At 48.4% G+C, this 21,106-nt stretch overlaps 1 long non-coding RNA gene and 1 other non-coding gene across 2 annotated transcripts in view; both read left to right on the top strand.

The window, feature by feature from the left end:
- The window catches only part of LOC125947328 (uncharacterized), a 161,053-nt gene that overhangs the window by 93,900 nt on the left and 46,047 nt on the right, over positions 1–21,106 (top strand). Inside the window, exon 2 of the long non-coding RNA XR_007468188.1 lies at positions 1,923–2,033. This is a non-coding gene — a long non-coding RNA (uncharacterized LOC125947328). The remainder of the gene's footprint in view (positions 1–1,922; positions 2,034–21,106) is intronic.
- LOC119462965 (U2 spliceosomal RNA) lies at positions 1,489–1,674 on the top strand. The gene has a single exon (XR_005194315.1). It is a non-coding gene; the product is annotated as a U2 spliceosomal RNA (small nuclear RNA).

The raw sequence follows: 21,106 nt of genomic DNA on the forward strand, positions 1-21,106 counted from the left end.
AGTCGCCTATACCTGCGCCATCGCGGTCAACGAAACACGCATTTTCGTTCTTTCGTTTCTTTACTTCAGGCTTTCGGTGCTCGAGCTCTGTACATCCAGTCGAGCATATTTGGTTTCGTTTTGTTGGACGGAGTCGCAGCTACTGGCTTTTTCCTTAAGTCGAAGCCTGCATTCGCAGCGGCAAAAGCAGGCCGCCGCCGGAACGCGCCCGCGGCTTTGTGCGTGTCTGTGTATGAACGCGTTCAGCGGGCCAGCTCTTACGGCTAGCTCGCGGTCCACTTGCTCTTCTGACATCTCATTCCGGGGCAGAGCCGAGTTTGAGAAGTGGCGGCCTGCTTGACCGGCAGTGGCGCGCCGTGACGAAAATCGCGACAATGGTGATGCCTGGTCGACCCTGTAATGCGTAGTGATTACCGAGTAGCAGCAGCAGCAGTAGCAGCGGCGGCGGCGGCGGCCACAGCGTACGCCTTGTGCGCATTGCTTTTCGCTACGTCCCCAGCTTTCAGAATTTCCATCCATTCGACTTGGCGCATGGGGAATGCGTCGGACACTGTGAAGGCGTCTGTAGCGACTGACAGCGGTTCTTCAACCGGCTTTTTCGCCAGTCTCTGGAAGTCGTATTTGTTTGTAAAAGCTATAAGCGATGCCCCCCGTAATACATGGTCTCTCCATAAACGGCACTCGGGCTAAATCCAGTAAGGCGATGGCGTCACGGTCTGTGGACTTGGTAGCTTCACAGTTCCAGGCAATCAGCAGCATCATCATTAATTAGCCTCCTCCCCTCCAGAGGCATCATGAGAGGTATTATAACGTAAGGGGATAGCGAAGAATGTTAAACATTAAGCTGTACAGTTACAAAAGTGTAAAAACAAACAAAGTACAGTCAAGTAAAAGTTTACAAAAGAGAGAACAATGTATTGAGAAACGTAATGGAGAGTACAAATCTGCTACCCGGTGTTAACATTTGAAGTGGTCATTGTTAAACTGTTTGAACTGCTCGGCAGTATTGTACGTAGAATGTCAACATATTTATCATAAGCGAAAAAAAAAAAAAAACTCAGTGCCATTCCACTCTGTGAAGGTGGTTGACTCGCGAAGCTGTTTATGTGGTGATTGACCGCTGCTCCGGTGAAACGTTCCAAGTTTGCGGGATCGGGGCCACATGGACGGTTCGCATTTCTTTCTGCTTCGCGGTCCTGGCGGGCAGTACACTTACGCTTGGCGTCCGCGGCCCGCTCGTCGTCGGTGGTCTCCTTCCACCGCCGCCGTGCCCATTCCCTTTTCTGTTCACGCCGTCGTACTTGGTAGGCACGCTGTTCTTCTTCAGACCGTATACAACACGCGGCCTACCCATTTCACAGTCAGATAAGAAATAAGGAAAGGAGCATACGTAGAGCATGACGTCAGGAGACAGAAGACACTCAGATTGATATGCACTATAGTTTGAATACACGCGATGGCGTACACGTGTTTGGTGCGAACGTAGACATGGCCGACGCGGGTCGTGGGTCAAAGTCTAGTATCTGTTTTATCAGCTTAATATCTGGTACGGGTTGCATTTGGACCCAAGATATTAAACTTATTTTTGCCAGTTGGCGGAGTGCTTGAAGCCTGCTTTACCTCCGCCGCGGGTGGGCCCGGTATTGCACTATCTTCGGGATCAGCCCACGGTTGTTGGTCTACGGACATCGATCCGCTGCTGGAAACTAGCCATATAGAGCTTCGCTGTAAAAGCATATGTGCAAAATAAAAAAATACATGGTGTAAGGCCACACGTATACATTCGCCGACAGAAATGACCAACGCCACACGTACATGACTATCTGTACACTTCCCATAGAAATATGTGTAGGCTTTCCATATATGGCTGTCTACATGAACTTCTGTGAACTAATGATTCCATTCCTTGTCTCTCTTTTTAGTTTGCTGCACTCGATAAATGAAACTATCACAGACTATATCTCGAGCTCGACGTCTCCAGAAGACGAGCCAGCGCTAGACCGCTCGAGCGAAACGGCAAACCAAAGACTCGCGTGAGTGGCTGCTGACATACATGCAAATACGTTTGAAAACGTAGCTCATTGTACGTATAGTGCCTATACGTAAAGGAAATGGTTGACCTGGAGCTCACATCATTTGTCGCGTTTCGGTTCACATAGCTTTGAACTTATTATCAGACAGTACACGTGAAGAAGAAGAAGTAGAAGGAGAAGAAGAAGAAAAAAAAAAAAAAGTGGCGTACAGAAGGAGTGACTGTTCATTTGCTTATTGTGCAGCCGGCCCGACCTTCGACGGAGCTTCAAAACTCGCCGCGACGTCTAGCAATCTACGCAGCGCGCATTTTACAATTATCATTCATTTCCGAGTCGCACGCGACCCACCGATGGGGTCTACAAGTGCGCAGGCGGAGTCGCTGGCGATAAACCCGGGCGTGTTTACGAAGCGAGCGTACAAACTCCGCGCGTATACAAATGCACACACACGGCGATCGCAGCCTGAATAACAAGCGGATCATTAATGACGCAAATGCGACGTGATCGATTGCCTTTGCCCGCAGAATAAAAGGCGTGCGGCGGAGCGTTGTCATCGTTCGTTTTTTTGGGGGTCACGCGCGAGTACGCGGCTGGTCCGGCGGGGCCGAAGGGGGGCGAAGATCGCTTTAAATTCGGGCCCGACACGACAACAATGGGCAATTGTCGATTAGCACCCCCCACCTGCAGGCTCTAAGAAGTGCGGCAAATGGGCCGACCGGGAAGCTGTGAGAGACTTAACTCGAAACGAAGTCGATTGAGCAAACGGTAGAAGGGAACGCTTGCTAGCGACGGCAGTCAAGTGTGCCTAGGGCAGCGGCAGCGCGCGCCGCAAATGTGTACTATACATCTATCATTTGTTGTCCGGGTAGAGTGTACTAGAGCCTTCACTGTAGTCCGGCGTAGTTCATTAATTGGTGCACGAAGCTGCCGAGACACGGTGATTGCAAATGACTCGCTATACACAGCCGTTCGTCTATAGCTTTGTTTGTCATATAGACACCGCTAACCGTTCTTGATCAGCAGTATATAGGCGCTGCGAGACCCAGAGTTGCTGCGGGGCCGGATTGTGATATCGAGGAACAGATCTAAATGAACATTTTAAACCGTCGTATCTTACCCCATCGGCACCCGCTCAAGGATGGCTCGGGTTGCTGCAGCGTTCGGCTGCTGAGCCCGAGGTCCCGGGTTCGATCCTTGTTTCCGGCGGCGGATGCATTCGGATGGGGGCGAAATGCTGAAACTTTCCGTCTATAGGCGCACGTTAAAGCACGTAAACTATGGCACGCGCTGCATCATTGAGCGGCGCCAAAGCAAATTGAGATAAGAATGTATGCATGTATACCTTTGTTAAAGGTCCCACAGGAATCAACTGAGAAAGTCTGTAGAACGTGTATGGACGTTTCTCTGTGAAGTCTCCCATTGTCTCTAAACAGCTTACGGAAGTACGATTTTAAACCTTTTTTTGTGACTATATTGCTTGTAGGCTGCCTACAAGTAACGCTCGTTTAGAGCCCATGAATCGCAATTAGACCAATAAATAGAATCTCGTACACTTTGGTCCACTGGGACTACGTAGCATTCGAACAAGCGAAATGTCCGGTTTGTGGGAATGCAAATTAGCCTATACAAGAGGTCTTTAGATACTCTACCGCATGTAGAGTAGCAACCCGCGCTCATGTAAACACAATCATGCAAGCTCTGCGCAGCGCATGCATTTGACAATTGAAACGGCAACACCTTGAAAGCCTGGAAAGCCACCTTGAAAGCCGGGAACGTTGCGCAGTCATCCTGCGAACTAGTTCCACGACGTTCGGTCTTTCATACTAGGAAAAAGGAAGACGTCAAAAACCGCAAGGCGGGATGCGGGGGTGGGTAATCAGCCAGAATCTCGTCACCCTAAGAGATGTCGTAATGCTGTCAGCTGCGCTGAAATGAACCGGTGCACTGTTTAGTGGAGTGCAGACGGACAATCGTCAGGCAGCTGCTCTTGGCGTTTTGTCTTAATGGTTTCTCGCAACCTAGTCCGAAGCGCACGATTATCTTTTTCCCGCAAGACCCAAGCCCTAAGGGTATAATCTGCCAGGTTTAACACCGCGGAAGCATCACATACTGCGCTCAGGATCACGAGCGCTTTCTGATTTCGCTTCCTCATTTCAACGACACGTCCCTGCCTTTTTTCCGAAGCAGACAATCCAGCGGTCCATTAGGGTCGTTTTCTCGCTGTTGCAACTCTTACGTGCCCGCGTCTTTTTCCAGGTACTTTTGCAGCACTGTTTCGATTCTAGTCATCTCACGCTGTCCTGCAATACAGCATTAAGTATGCAATCTTTGCCGCGCGCTCAACGTGTACGTGTGTGTCGCAGCTTGTCGCATATCCCTTGCAGTGTTGTATTTGGCGTCCGATAGAAAAAGAAAGAGAGAGAGAGAGTTTATTGAAAGCTGAAGATGTCAGCCCTAGCTACTTCAGATTGTGTGATCGAAATGACAGTATGAAGATGACCTGAAAAGAATTATTCACATACGTATATAAAAAAATCAAACGCAGATATCTAAAGGTCGAAGAGCGTTCATAAGTCCTGACTGGCGTAAGTAAAGCAAGAGGGTCTTTGTGCCTGGGATTTAGTTCCGAATTCTGCCCCAGGATCTCACGAAATTATTCCTCTGTGGATGGCCGCTGAGGAGCCATCCTGGACCGTACATAAGTGAACCTGTTCATGTAGCATTAAACTTTCTCTCTCCCTTTCACATAAGTGGTGTTCCTTTGTTGTCGTAGTTATTTGGTCCCCGTGGGGTAACATTATAACGCGAATAGGAAATGGCTATTTCTGAGAAAGAACTTTCTAAGAACGGCTTGGCTGCACGCCGCCATGAGTGTATGTTGGGTGGCAGAGAGCGCACCACTCGCGCCCTCGAAAGCACAATGCGAGCGGTTACGCGAGGTTTCTTCGCCAGCTCGCAACTCTTCGAAGAACACGTGCTTTGGCGGCGTAAACAATGGTAAGACCGGTGTATGCAGGCTGCAGCTTGCGATGACTGCATGTGTCCGCTGCCTTCTACACAAAGAGAACGCACAACATAGCTTTCATTGTATTTTTTTTTAGTTGATCTTGTAATGCACCCCGCCCCCGCTACAATAATGCCTTCGGGCGCATGTAGTGAGGTTAATAAATTATATAAATAAAACATGAACCCTCACGCGCATCGCCACCGAGTGACGCACTTTCCTAGCGCTGCTTCGAAAAAAAATTTGTGTGTCTGTAGAATGTCTATAGACGCTTTCTGTGACAACTATAAGCTGCCTTCGGACAGCCTGTGGACTTGTGACATTGCACTTTCTGCTGACTAATGTCTGTAGAGAAAACAACCCGTTCACAATTCTATAGATCACGACACGCCAAAAGAAAGAGACCAAGTTTTCTGCATAGACGGTATATGTAAAGACTATCGCAAGAATGCTAAAGGTCAGGCAGCCGTTGACTTCAGTGGGCAGCTCGTCTTCGTGGCCATAGGCTGGACTTTACATGGCCGCAAGGACAATTCTCTGAAAGCAAAGGGTCTGCAAGAAATGTACAGACAATCTATAGAACGTCGCATATTTAATTGCTTCATCCTCCCCTGTAATCACCTATCAGCAGCAGCATCATGCAGCATCGATAGCAGCATCGATAGCAGCATCGATAGCAGCATCGGGAGCAGCAGCAGCAGCAACAACAACAACAACAATAACAACAACAACACTGAGAGCGCGAAAGACGTGCCGGGAACAACAACAACAACAACAACAACAACAACAACAACAACAACAACACTGAGAGCGCGAAAGACGTGCCGGGAACGAGCACCAACAGGCCTTCGTCCTGTGTTCACTTTGGCGGCCGACTGGGCCTGGCCATGCTCTTCCCTCGCGAGCGAGCAAGCGAGCGAGGGAGCTTCCTACCCGCGGGCATAGCTAGCTCGAAGGTCGCCTCCGCGCTTCGAGATGCGCACGGCGCCGCTTAGGCGACCGGCAAGTCGGCCGGCCGGCCGGCCCTTGGGCCTGGGCGGCCACCGTAGAGTATATACACCTTAGGAGGGGGGAGGTGGGGTGGCGCCTGGGAACCACCGCCACCTCCGGGACGCTCTCCGGGGCCCCCATCGGCAATCGGGCGGCACAGCTGCTGGCCGGCATAGCGTAGCCTTTTAATGCCACCCTCTCCTCGCGGCCTGGACAGCCTAGCTTTCTAGCGTGTCCCCCCTCCTTCTTTCCATCCACGGCCCCCACCGTTCTCGGCGCTTCTGCAGATGATCGTGCCTGCATGCAATGAGGGAACAGGATGATAGCTTCCGCCCCCCAATCTCACCCCCCCCCCCCCCCCCCCCCCTGCGACCCCTCGAACGCCTCCTTCCCTCTGCGTCTTTGCAGGTCTTCTTCTTCGAGGTATACTGGTTGCGAGCGGAATGGACGTCGAATGGTTTTTGTGGGATCGGCGAGGCGGCAGGTTCTTGCAGCATTTCTCATCCTTCGTCCGTTGTTCCGACGCGCCTGTATAAGACGCGTAATCGAGTCGAACTAATTAGTCCTGCCGTGATATGCATTATTAAAATTTCTTTCACTACCCTTATACTGTGCTACGAGGTTTTACGCATTCGTTTACCTGCAAGGATATGCTCAATTTGTTGTATTCAGTATCGGACACTTGGTTTTGCACTGTATTTATCTTCACAGCAGCCGTTCGCAGCTTCGCTGTCTACGTTTGTCCATTCTGTCCGCATGCACGAACTTTCGTATACAGGTTGAAGAGCCTCGGCATGGGTGTCATGCACACTCTTCTCCCGACCTACCCGTTCACAGTTGCAACTGGTGACGGATTGGTCTTATGCGACATCTATCGTTGATCTTACTTTTGGTGACGCTATCCTTCCCTTACACTATGGCGAGCACAAGGTGTTTCAGAAAGCAGCAGCAACAAAATTCATAAAGGTAATAACTTTGCAAACTGTTTTGTAGGAAGCTTGCTTTGACCGAGTCCGGGTCAAAGCAAGGACACACAACACCCGCTGTGGAAACTACTCGAAGAAACCACGGCAAATGCATTCTTCGGGACGCAATCAATCCACCCGCTCGACTATAAGGATCTTTCCGGATCGAAGGTTCGTGTTTTCTACCGCATGCCTATTAAGTCGGCCCGTGCAGGACATGATGTGTGCCTCGTAGCAGTGCAGTGTGGGTACATCGAAAATTTTGAGAAGACGCGGTCCTTCCCTAACTCACTCCAAAAGCAGTCGTGATAACAGTACATGGTAAGAACATTGTTTCGGGGCGTGTATTTCCCACTATCTATAACGTGTTTCTCTTACTTTGTGGTTCTCAGTGGGATTGACACAGTTTTGGGGGAGGAGGCAAGGTGAGGTGGCGGCTAGGGGTGTTCTGACACCGAAACAGCCCACGTGGCCACGATGAACGGCGGGCGTTGTCGAACGCCTTGAAGCACCGGGATTTCCGCTCTCAATACGTCTCCGATCTTGTGTACCCCGGGACGACAGGAGAGGAGTGACGGTCGTGCAGCGACACGTACGCTGTAAGACATTTTCGACAGCCGCATATAACTCAAGCCGTTCGTAGCACAGCTGTATGTTCTACACGACCAAGTTGACGAGTCCTGGTAGGACGGATGCTTGTTGTAGTTCGGTTGCTGTGAATGTCCTTGGCGCATAGGCTTGGAACTTTTTTTTTTTTTGTAATCATGTCATGGTCATTGATGTTGTTTCTGCGAACGGACTTAGCTATGCAAGCAAACGCAATTGTCCTGCCCCAGTGCCACCTCCTTCGAGACAGTCGCCTATAACTCAAGCAAGCTGCCATTGCTGTGCCCAATCTAGTCGTTTGTACATTTCACACCACGACACGGGACTCGAGGGTTTACACGTCTAACGGGAAGCAGCCGCTCCGTAAGTCGCTTCTCAAACCGTTCCTCCGCGCCCACCGTCTTGGCAAAAATAAAGAGCGACAGTTCGGCGACGTGCTTCCTGTCGAAACAGTGCCCCCCCTCCCCCCCCCCTTCCAACTGCACGTTCTTGCGCTTTGCTGTTCGCCGGCCAATTTTCGGGCTGACCCGGTGGGCGCAGCGAAGAGGCCGTTTCTCAGCCGAAAGGCTTGCGGTGCCCGGGGCCCAACGCATCGCTCCTTTGATGGCGACACGTAACGACATGATCGTCTCAAGGTCTCGTGTGTGCACTCATGGGTATAGCGCTTGCGGCATGGCTATCATAACCTTGAATGTACAACTCCTACTTGCTCAGAGAGAACTGCATGCGATAATCAGAGCTCCGGGCGCATAATCACAAAAAAAAAAAGTTCTTACGCTAAATATTCTCGTTATGTGTGACTGCCCTCGCTATAGTGTTCAGAGACGATCACTCGCGACCGCGCAAGCTCGCGTTGATCACAGACCATTTTGCAATGCTGGCCGCGTAAGCTCTCGCATGCAGTGGAGGGGGCGAAGGCACTGCTACTGTTCTTAAAGAAATCTGCGAAAAACCTCCTTAACCTTAATTGGCGTACGTCGTGCTTTACGTTATCCTGTGCTGTTCGATGGTTTGCGGTTATCGTGACCGGCTGTGATCATGCGTATGTGCTCTTTCTGTCCACTGTCTTCATGTCTTTCTACTTCCTCCTCTCCCGTTCCGCAGTGTAGGGTAACAAGACAGATTTTCTGTTCCGGTTAACGTCCCCCCCTTTCTCTTTAGCATCGTTTCTCTACCTCTCTCTCGCGACCGTAACTGCCAGCTCATCGTGATATCACACATGTCAGCGAACGCGGCCGTCTAATGGGCAAAAAAGTTTGGGAATTTGGCTTATGATCCTTTTAATAACAACAGGCGAGTGCATTTCCGTAAGTGCAATCTTCACACACCGCTTGCTGACAACAAACAGCACACTGGTGAGGTTACAAGTGCGAGCTGCTGTATTGTTCCACCTTAACTATGCGTAGCCAAATCTGTAAACAGCCATTTGGCAACTATGTACGATAAATGCAGTGTTCCATGTGCGCTGTGAGTAGTCGAGTATGTACGGACATTTGGGAAAGCATGTTTAGAGAACAATTGCGGATACTTCAAGCACACTCTACTGCCAATGTCTGTTCTACTATATCGAATCGTTAGTGATCGACGGGGCGACATCTTGTTTGTGTATTGCAGTCCAAATTTCAGGGCGGTGCAAGCCGCCTCGTTGTCTCTGTGGCTAAGGCGTTCTACTGCGGAAACCACGGTTACAATTCCCTACGTTCTTGCATTCCTATTTAGCCGGAATGCAAAACGCTATTGTACATTGTGCTTTAGGTGCACGCTCAATGTATAAGTAAGATGCTGTGGTGAAATGAGGAAACTTGCAAGTGTAGGAGGAAGTCAGCTGACTCAGAACATTGTAATTGGAGATTGCTGGGATAGGCCTTCGTCCTGCAGTGGACATGAAAGATGGTGATTATAATGATGATGATCTGAAGAGCGTCATGAAGCATTGTTTCGTGGTTTCTCTTTTCTATGTCTTGTTGCGCCGCTCATGTAATCATTTTGAGTGGCCGCTTAACTGAACAGCTAGATTCTGCAGAATCAGTCTGTTGCAGCGGTGATGAAAAGCAGCGGACAGGTTGACCTGAGGGGTACGTAGAAAAACAAACACCTGCGCCCGCCGCGAGTATATATATAGTACACGTGTGCAAAATATTGGCGCATGCGCCCTACAATAGATCCGTGCGGCGAGTTTTGTGCGTGCATGAGACAGCGCATTTGTGAACAATTCGTGGTTAATGTTTGATTTTCCGTTCCGTTCTTCGGAAAGCGCAGGCGTCCTTAATCTTACGCCTGCAGTCGAGCCCGGGAGTATGTAGGGCTTTATTCCAATGCATATATAGCCCCGAAAGGTAACTGCTTCACGGCGCGCTTGACGTTGTTGTCGATATGACAAATATAGAGAGACGGCCGTGCAGCTAGCTGTCGAGATGACACGTGTCGACCCGAAGGCGCGACGGCACGTGTTGAACAATGCAAAAAGCAAGACTACAGAACGTGTCAACAAATGCCGTTCCAGTGCGCGCCACGCTCTTCGCTTGCGAAGTGGAGACGCACAGCGCGCGGGTCGACACGATGAGTGAGTGCGCGTTCAGATCCGTTTTACCCCCCGAAAGTCCAGCTCGACTTTTTTCCCCGGCCGTCGTTCTGCGTAGCAGCGAATAAATGAACAAGAGCGTACAGAAACGAGGACGTCGTTCACGCCCTCGTGTAATCTTTCTGAGGCGTTTCCTTTCTTTCGGCATCTCTTTTCGTTTCGAAATGATGCCCGTGGTGGTTACTCGTGGTATTGAACATTACTTACAGCGCATACTTGGGATCGCACGTGCGCTCTCCGTCCTAACAGGGCGGTTGGGGTTCGTTTGAATTTTGAGTGCTTGCTCATGTTGACTTCGTGTTTTGGAGGGGGCGCTTTTGCCTTGGTGTCTTGGTTATATATGCATGTTATTCGAAATAAAAATTCAATTGGAAGTCACCGCTTGTCTCTCGTCATTATTGCTGTCCCTTTGTCTATGTATGCGCTGTAAGTCATGTTTGCAATGGAATATTGACTAGCCCGTACCCAAACCCTGCTTCAGCATGGTATTCAGTTGGTTTCGAGGTAGAGAGAGAGAGAGAGAGTGACATATACTATTTATGAAAACTGGAGAGGTTTCGGTGGCGAAACGATTATGGTATCTCTACTCCAGATGAAAACGATGACAGAGAGGGGGAGGGAGGACTTGTTTTCAGCTAACCCTGGGGGGCCATCTCCAAGGAAGCGACGTTTCATCTTGCGTCCCGTTTCATGTTGCGTCCCATTTTATCATTTGCGGAATGCCAGCAACGAGAATGTCACCAGCCATTTCAGCGGTCAACAACGCCGCGACGAATCCACCGGCCAAGTCGCGTCGAGCCCGAAAAAACGCCCGGCACGGCGCTCTCGCGCTTTTTTTTTTTTTTTTTTTTCTAAACGCGGTCTTGCGCGTCACGCGAATCGAGGGCAACGGGGGCAGGTCCGCCAGCCGCACGTATACACAGACAGGCTCGCCCGCAGCTGCCCGCAGCGTACATAGCGGACCACCACCACCTGACCGCTCCCTGAAGTGTTAACGCCCATGCGAGTCGAGGACCTCACCGGGATATTCGAATCTGTTTTTCGTTCTTTGTTGTTTTTCTTTCTTGTCCCCTTTGGAACACACCTAGAGACGACGCCTTCTCCCCGGGTTTGCTCGACATTGCCGTATACATACGCTGCCGCCGTCGTCTTCGGCTTTGTCGTTCGGCGCCTGAGCGCCACAAAAGGAGGAAGGCAACAAATCAGGTCTGAAAAGGAAAGAAAATGATTGGGCGGATGACGCGCGCCAAAAAAAAAAAAAAAAAAAAAAAAATTCGCACGGGGCACAACGGAGAACCACCGGGGGGTCGCGCAACACGCGAAGGGGTCGCTTGCCTGGCAAGCGCCTCGTTCGCGAAACAGAAAAATAAATAAAAAGAAGGAACAAAAAGAAACATGACAAATACAAACCCGCTCGGCCGCCGGGCCTCTTTCCTGGGTCAACTCGTCGCGAGCCCATTACGGGGACCGCCGTGCTCAAAAGGAAGCTTGAAAAGAATACGTAAAAATAAAGTAGTTCAGAAAGGGAGGGGGCAGTGAGGTGGAGATGGGGGGAGGGAGAGAGGAAGGACTTTGTTACGGGCACAGCTGGAAGAGGCGAGGGTCAAGCGCTACACACATGCAAATTGCTCGCGGCCAGTGATTGTGTGACGAGCAGACTGCACGATCATATGCAAGGCCCGCGTTGCACGGCGGGCACGATATACCTACGTATTCATGCCGCCTGTAGGAACGCGTGCGTGCGTTTGAGTGCTCGTGTGTGTTTGTGTGTGGGTGTGTGTGCGTGCGTGTGTGTGCGTGCGCGTTTACGTACGTTTTTCGTGCCTTAAATGCGTGCTGATGGTGCGTCCCGGGCCGTCAGTTCAATCTCGGCCGCTGCTCGAGAGACTACTCCGTGCGGATCCATGCATTCTGCGTGTCACTCGCGGTCGGTTAAGCTTCCGACAAGGAGTTCGTTCGAGTTTGGTCGGCGAGCAGAAGGCTCAGTAGCAGACGACGCGAGATCGTCGATATATAGCGCGGCACATACGCAACCCGCTGCCAAGGAGACATCTTAAGCGGGCGAATAGGAAAAAAGAAAGGGGGCGAATTGAAGCGTCGAGAAGGATAAAGAAAAGAAAAGAAAATATGGAAAGAACAGAAAAGGAAACAGAAGACCAAGACAAAGAAGCCGAATCTGACGCGAAGCGGGTCCATCGTGACTGGAATAAGCGACGCCCGCCTTTACCGGCGAACACAATGAGAGGCCGGTACGGGGGCCTTTGGCGTCCCAGATAGATGATCATAGCCTCTCGATTCTATGTAACAAACCCGAGTCTTTATAGACTTGCGAACGGTGTGCTTTTTTCGGTGGACACGCAGTCGTTGCTTGGGACAGATCGCCATCATCCCATCCGAAGCAGGGTCGAGGTTTTCGGGTGCGCGTGAGGATTACATTGAGGTCCACTTGTACGTACATAGTGGCTCAGCGTGTTGCCGCCTCTTATATGCGCGTTGGCTGTGTCGTCCTCGTTTTCGCATTGTATCGGACTGTCATGCCAAAGTGAGGATGGAATTGAGGTGCATGGTCTAGGAGAGAGGCGTGGCGTCTTTTTTTTTTTCTTCTTCTTTTTTCCCCCATTATTTTGCTATTATTGACTTAGTCGGGTGCCCATAACGTGAACGAGACTACAAATCGGGTCGCTATCATGGTCGTTATACTGATGCCTCAGCCACACCAACTGTGTGTGAATCGCATGTCAGTTGGGAGAAAAAAAAAGCAACTTGAACAAAATTATCATCAACAATTACGCAAAAGAAAATCCGAGGACACGTAAGCACTTATTATGAGTGGTGAATGCGAAAGCATTAATGCGCAGTTGAACGCCGCTGAGCGGTCCTTCAAGTTTTGAGCTGCGAGTTATGTTTTCGAGTTTTACTGCGGGGTATGTTATCGAGTTTTGCAATTAAATTAGTGCGATTTTTTTACAGTTCCTACGTTAGCACGTTGGTTGTAGACCGGAATCATTTGGACGATATTGCTGAGAAATCAAGTATCTCTCTCTCTCTCTCAACCGCACTGGGAAAGAGGGAATTAAGGGTCGAATGTCGAATAGGTAAATTTTCTTATAGAATAGAATACGAATCTTCGGGAAATTTCGGCAGGAAAAATCGACTCGAATCTAAAATATTGCCTTAACAGAGAAGAGCGCACTGTTTCAGAATGAACATATTGAATTCCTTCACTAACATTTTGCTTAATCTCATGTAACAACTCTTCGGGGAGAACATAAGAAAGAAATATTCTTCATCGGGTAGCTGACTGCAAAATATACCTAACTACCATTAACTGCCGTTTTCTGAACGTTCTTTCTTTCTTTTTTCCCCTCTATATCTCCATATTTGTTGTCAAATAAGTGACGGAAATGAAGACGGTAAGGTCAATGTGCGACCTGACAAAGGCATTGCGATGGGATCGTAATACAATATATTTCGATTGAGCCTTAGGCGCTGGTCACGTTATGCATTATTAAGTGAAGAGAAAATGTTAAACCTCCGGTGGTCCGAATTAATACGAGGCCTCAGCTGCGTCGTCATTCATAGCGAGATTGCGGCTTTGAGACGTAAAACCCGACAATTCCTGATCAGGTGGCTTGGCCGCGCATTAAGAGACGAGGCGCTGCATCGTCAAGAAGACAATGACGACTGACATCTGCTGGGAACGGGAAGCGAGGTCACCCCAAGAATATATACTATATACGTGAGACGACAGCATCGAGGAAGGTTCTATGTACGCCGACGAGCTCCTCAGCAGTGTGAGACTGACTCGGCGGTGTGAAAGAAAAGTCATCACAAACGGTGGCTACCGAACAAAAGTGGGACACTTTGAACAGAAAAAGGAGATGGCATATATCTCGGGCCTTCGTCGAAAAGTCATCATGCAAGCAATTCCTTACTAATCATATACACTCCTGATGTTTTAGAAATATACTATAAAATACAAGAGCCATGTTTCTTCTTTCTTCTCTGTATCTAGTTTCTTTTTTTCTTTTTTTTTCTTATTTATGTTTCTACTTACGGTGTTGGGAGCGCTCATAATAGAAAATATGGCGAATGTCACGGTCAGTATAAAGAAACACGAACAAGACAATTTTCCGGGAAATTACCTGCACGACGCATTCTGTTTCCATTTCTGTCTCGCGTTCGCCAGATCGCAGTTCAGAAATGAATATTTCCCAACACGATAAAGTTTTTCAACCAGCCAACCAACTCTCCCAGTTCGCTATCATTTCGCAATTCTTATGGCATTAACTAAAGAATTAACATTATATAAAACGGAAGACTGAAGCCTAACAACCTATTGACGCGTAGTTTAGAAAGAATAAAGTCAGACAGTCTTGGCTCCATACAACCTTCGACCTTTTTTTTATTATTATTTTTTTACGTGTTGCTCGCTCGCCGTGTCCTTTCTTTCATGCAGCTCGGGTCTTGTTACTAGAGAAAATGATAGAAGACAAAGCACTCCGCTGTTCTTTTTTTTTTTTTTTTTTTTTTTTTCATACGTCGAGACGGTTAGAGCTGTGCTCGCTCTTTCTCGCAATCTCCGCGTGGCTCCCCTTCGTATTCTCCGAGTCTGCAGGTGCATGGCGTCTTTCGTGTCACGTTCATAAAAAGAGCGCGTGGGACGGCCAAGCAATTTCCGGAAAGCGGATATGTGATTGCTGCAGCCGCGGACGTCAGAATAAGAAGGACTGGCGAGGCGATTCGGGGGTGAGGAAGGAGGTCAGCTGCCTATCGTCGCGCCTCTATCGGGCTAAGTGCGCATCGCGTGAAAAGATATATGCGCGAAGCGCAGGTATACCGTAAAATCTCGCGTACATTGCGTCCCCACATCGTCTGTCTCGATTACACGATGTAATATATTGAGCTACCGCCAGGGAAAGGCGTTGGTACTGGCGTTGGTGCTATTACAGAACTACACTAGTTTATTTATATATATATTTTTTGCGTGTGGCGGACCCAGAAAGCCTAAGGCTTCTTACTCGTGTTATAGGTGGATAAAATCTTTTGTCGTTATTTTTATGATACAGAACCAAAATAGGTGATGATATAAATACGCGCATTCGGGTACACATTATGCGCGGGAAGTTGCGGTACTGGTACCTTTTCATTTATTTATTTTTTCCATTATTTTATTTTGGCAAGCTCCATTTGCTTGATGGAATAAGATAATACTGTAAGTGAAGCAATATAAAGCAAGCAAGCAAGAAAGAAAGAAAGAAAGAAAGAAAGAAGAAAAAGAAAGAAAGAAAGAAAGAAAGAAAGAAAGAAAGAAAGAAAGAAAGAAAGAAAGAAAGAAAAGTCCGGAATGTATTATGTGACTCTCATTGTGGCCGTCTAACAATATATCCTTCGCTTCTGTGCTCGCTACCGGTTGTGACACAGGCTTGCGTTCAAAGGAAAAGTACGGCAAAAGCTGTTTTTCGGGCACTTTTCGATTAGAAGGTCGAAGAAAAGAAGGTTTAGTTTAGTCACTCTGCGTTTGCAGTATAGCAACGTTCCGCTAAGAGTTGAAATGAGTTCGGTCTTTGCATCAGCGTTTCGTAGCAACGTCTGTTTCTGTGTAGCTGTTTCTGTATCTCTATTCGGAGTAATACTAGACACGTACGATATTATTAGGAATGGTACAGCAGCGCGAAAGACATTGGCGACAGGAAGACGTAATGCAACCGTGCTGGCTTGAACTTGGTACCAATTGACAGTGACTGTGCTTTAACTGTAGTCTTACTTCACTTGTGTTTTTTGCACACTGTCATTACTTGCTGTGCTGTACGTGCCTGCTGAGACGTACAATGCCGGTATGTGTTGGCCGATCTGGCCGGCCTCGTTCAAAATAAATAAATAAATAAATAAATAAATAAATAAATAAATAAATAAATAAATAAATAAATAAATAAATAAATAAATAAATAAATAAATAAGCAAGCAAGCATGCACAGGCCGAGGCCACAATGAGACCACGCATGAACATGCTAAATGCGATATCCATTCGCCCTTACAGGAAAAAAGTATGCAGAGCCTATAGCAGCTGCTGCAAGGTTGCAGTGCAATCGTGCTGTGACAATGCGCGTAAAATTATTGAATCGCACTGTAACGTTGTTTTGCATGTAGTGGTACTCTTCTTAGACAGCACGGGAGCAGCACAGGCAGTAGTGCAGGGGGGGGGGGGGGGCGTGAGGGGCCGTCAACACCCAGTATGTCCTCCTGCCTCCCCCTCACCACACCTCCTCCCCCCACCCTTCACACCACCATGCAGTACCAAGTGATGGAGTGCTCGCGTGCACCCCCAACGAAAGTGGAGAATCATGTTCAGTGCCTCCCCCCCCCCCCTTTTTTTTTGCGATCTTCCAACAAATAGAAATATCCTGGCACGGCTCCTACAGTTTAGGTGTTCTCAGCGTGATGTCAGTGTATATATATATATATATATATATATATATATATATATTCAGTGTCATCCGAAAACTCATGTGAAAGCCAGCCCGCTCCATCGTTAGGGTGGTAATTGTCTATGCCCTGGTGTTCCTTTAATTTGGTCGTTAAAAACTGGAATGAGCCGTTACCATATATCGCATGAGCTCTCGGCTTTTTTTAACACGAAGTGTTTTATGCCGGGGTCCACCAAGACTTCACTGACGTATTTCCGTCACGGAAATACGTCATAGAACATAATACAAAGAAAGAAACCAGAAGAAAAAGTTCCACAAACATGCAAAACTTGGAAATCGAACCCACGACCTCTCGGTCCGCGACGATAGATCGCCGAGCGTTTAACCCATTGCGCCACAAACGCATTTGCAGAGAGCTACACAGACGCGCCTTATATATCTAACACTCCTCCGTGTACCCGCGCTCTTGCTCGGGGCGGTGCCGCCGCCTACGAGCAGAAAAGAGAAGTACTGCATTATGACACTAACGCGCACCGACAGTGAACGCTTCGGTGGTCTCAGCACTACGACGCCTCGATGCCAGCATTCGAAGGGACGCTGGCATCAAGAAGCACTACCAACGCCACCTAGGTGGCGTTCACCGTACTCAGCACAGCGGAGCGTGGCCTCCGCAATTAGCTCTGAAAATGTTTCTGAAGTTGATCGCGGAGGCTGCAATTACGACGCGCTGTACGCGCTGATTTGACTCGGTGACGATTCAGTTACGTGCTTTGTCTTGCGCGTTGTATTAGTGTGTCAGTTACGTGCTTCGTCTTTCGCGTTGTGCTAGCGTGTGCAGCGTAGTGCAGCTTCCATATGCACGACGGTTGCTCATGGTCATCGACGTTGGTAGTCGTGATGGAGGAGACGTGCCACCAGGCGTCAGCGTGGGTGCATCAACGCCTAAGGGCGCTTTAGCCACAAAACACCAATAGACATTATATATCAATGTGCAATAAACATTACACTACTTCTGTGAAGACACGTTTCACTTTCGTGTTCTATACCGATTCCTATATAAGAGGGATCAACCACATTTTTTTCTGAGATATCGGCTTTCAACTCTGCCTTTCGTGACTATTTCGACTTCGACCAGGTGGCTGTAAACCCCCCCCCCCCCCCCCCCTTTGGCAACGCTTTCTAGTGTGAACGTCAGCTTCCATATCGGCGTCAGTAGTGATAAAAAAAGTCGTCATTGTTTTGTGTGATAGGTGATCGTGGCGGCCATGACAATTCAAACAACACTGGGTCAGAGACAAGAGCATACCTGCCGACGACCCGTTTCGTTGATTCGAAGCTCCGTACACATGACTCCGTAGCTGTTTACGGAGTTGTGTTTTAAATTATTGCCATTTACGAGAAGGTAGCATTTAATATTTTTCATTTGTCTTCACATCCCATAAGAACTTCACTCGGTGCGATGAGAGGCGTTGAGGCTTTCAATAATTTTTGACCTTCCTGTAAATCTGAAACGTACACAGAAATAGTATACAAGTAGAATACAAATAGAATACGAATGGTATACAACTGCATACAAAGTATAGACGTTTTTTTTTTTGTTGTTTTTTCGCATCCGTCAAAATGAGAGAGGCACAGGAAAAACAGAGAGGCACAGCGCAAATGTACATTCATGAGCTAAAGTGTAAAGACCACATGAACATTTAGACCAAATAATAAACTATTCAACTGACGCTATACTTTGGAGATTACTTCGTTTATTTCGCGATTATGGTTAATATTACTAACTTGAAAGCAATCGTATTCAAAAACAAAGTCCATCCTTTTTCATTCTTCTAGAGCACGCGTTCTTAGCTTTTCTCCGAGACAAGGCACCGAGCAGACACTCGTTCTCAATCGTTGCTGTCCATGCTTGTTCATGTTGGGCGCGTGGGTGCGACGGATATAAATGCGTCATTTTATACGTCACCCCTCGCCCGCTGGAATAGCACTATACAGACGTATATATACAGTCTATGGCTGGGCAAACATCTCCAGCAATCATTGAAACAATTAATTAGCCTCTTTCGCTCTCGTGTTCAGAGATATTTGTAATTAAATTTCACGCACGCTTTTTTTTTTTTTTTGTATTCAGAGGCGGTGCTCTCGACACAAAAGGAAGCATCTGTCAGAACAGTGTAGAAAACAAGAATGTATTAACCGCTGTTTGTTTGTCTGCTTGTTTGCTCTTCCTTCCGTCAACGAACTCTATATTAAGTTATATGGCGCTCGCGAAGACGTTGATTACACAGCGATTCAGGATAGGCGGCCCGCTGTGTTTTCTATGGTTTTCCGTCGGGCACGAGGAACACAGGACGAAGACGGGCGTGGCAGCTAAGCCTCGTTTGTTTTCGCCAGAATAAACTCGCCCCACCAGCTGTGCAGGCATGCAGTGCGCGCTTTTGCTTCGCCGCGACAAACCAGGAAGAGAGTCGGTGCCCAAGGAAAACGGAAAGCTTGTTTTCAAAAGCTCCTCAAAAGCTGTCATTGCAGGAAAAGAAAGGAAAAGAAAGTAATCTAAGACTGCAGCTATAGGAGCTTCTAATGCCAGCTAGCTTACTACGCCCGTTCTGTTTTTAGAGCTCATTTTGCGCGGCGAAGAGCTACCACCGCAGCAAAATCTAATAACAAAATAATAATGTTGTTTAATAAAGAAACAAGATGGCAGGCGCGTTTCAGCCGCGCCTTATAAGAACGCTGTCGACGCGGTGACAAGCACTGCCGCCCGTGAACAGCGCTGCTTTGGTAGTTGGATGCAGTGCTGCAGAACGTACGGCTGTGTACAAGTGAAGCCAGAATGCCCATAGCCTGGATATTTAAATATATACTTCGCTTCGGTGCCTTGTAAGCGGCATATGTGAGCAGCCAGTGTAAGTTGCGTTTGCTATATGCGCTGCCCAGTACGGCAAACGTTCGTGAGATCGGTTGACAGGTGAGTGGAAAGCCTGCCAACCCAACATCACCTAGATCGGTCAGTATAGGTTGCGCAGCTAGTTTTTATCTAGGTGACGTTGGCTGACCTCACCGTAACTGTCATGAGCATTGCCGACACGTGAACATAAGTGCCAGACGGAGCAGTAGAGAAGGAAGTCTTTAGAGCCTGCTCCTAATATTGTTAGGCACTCCCAGCCTGCTCGTACTTCCTTAGTAAGGCGTTCTGGTATGAGTTAATGAAATCCCCTTGGGGGTCAGGTGGCTGTCACGAAAAAACACCCCTCCGCCTTCCCAGGTCGCGAACCTGGTCTGAGGTGACCGACCTAAGTCTTCCAGTTCAGTGAAAAAAGCTCGGCGAATAGCTACACGTCACACTATAGCCAGAGTCCTTCTCTGCTATAGCTAAAAAAAAAAAAAAAAAAACAGTGAAAAGAGAGAGAGTAATTGGTCACGTGACTGGAGATACTAATAAATGAAAGAAAGAAAAACTGTATGAAGAGAGAGATAAATTGGTCAAGTGACTGGATGGACATAGGGGACATCACGTTCGGAGTCTTCTAGAGAAATCCGGATACATGCTATTCCTACCGGCGAGCGTTTTCTCGGATTTCGTTGGACTAAATAAAAAAAAAAAACGGTATATGGTCCTGCCCATATACCGTTGATTTGCAGTTTTTCCCTGACCCTGCACACAACTGCCGGAAACACTGAGCGCGCAAACAATTGCCCCATACGGGCGCAGTCGCTCGCGTACGGCGCGCACCAAAAGCCGGATATACAAGAGGACGCCGCGGCGCAGCTCGTGTTGTTTGCGGTGCGCTTCCTCGTCCCTACTCGGTCTCCTCGAGCGCTTGTAATGCGTGGCAGGCGACTGGTGCTTCCGTGTACGGAACCTGCCTTGCCTGCCTGCCTGCCTGCCTGCCCTGCGACTACAGAGCAGACCGCAACGCGACAGCCACGCGCGGGTCGGTAGAGAATGGGTTTACGTCAGGTGAAAAGAAAACAAGAACACTTGGGAAAAAGAAGGGAAAGAAAGAAAACAGAAAGAAAAGAAGGCGCGCGCTTAAGAGCAGGGTTACCCTCGCGCGTTGATTATTTCCGCCTGCTTTAGGGTCCGCGAGCGCCCGACAATCGTTGGCGCTGAGCTCGGACGGTTTGAGTGGTCAAAATGCGGTACAGCGACCGGGAAGAATCAGCTGAACTAAGGGCATTGGTCGGAAAACTTAGTCACTTCTTTTTTTACATTCTCCTTTTAGCGTCTTCACGCCGAAAATGCGCTTTCAGCGAGCTCCCAAGGACCACGTGTGATGTGCACCTGCGTTAAATAAAATGAAGGGAGAGAGAGAGTTGACGCGTCGATACCCCTTCTTTCTATCTTGTGTGCGTAGAGTAATTGCCATTATTGACGGGATAAAAAAACGGGATACTGTCAACGCAGCTTTCCTTCCGGGGACAGGAAAATGCGTGGACTAAGTCCCTTTCGTCCTTTTCAGAAATACTCAATGCGTCATCCCGATCATGCCGGGAGC

Source organism: Dermacentor silvarum, chromosome 8 (assembly GCF_013339745.2).
Source record: "Dermacentor silvarum isolate Dsil-2018 chromosome 8, BIME_Dsil_1.4, whole genome shotgun sequence".
Taxonomy (NCBI): Eukaryota; Metazoa; Arthropoda; class Arachnida; order Ixodida; family Ixodidae; genus Dermacentor; species Dermacentor silvarum.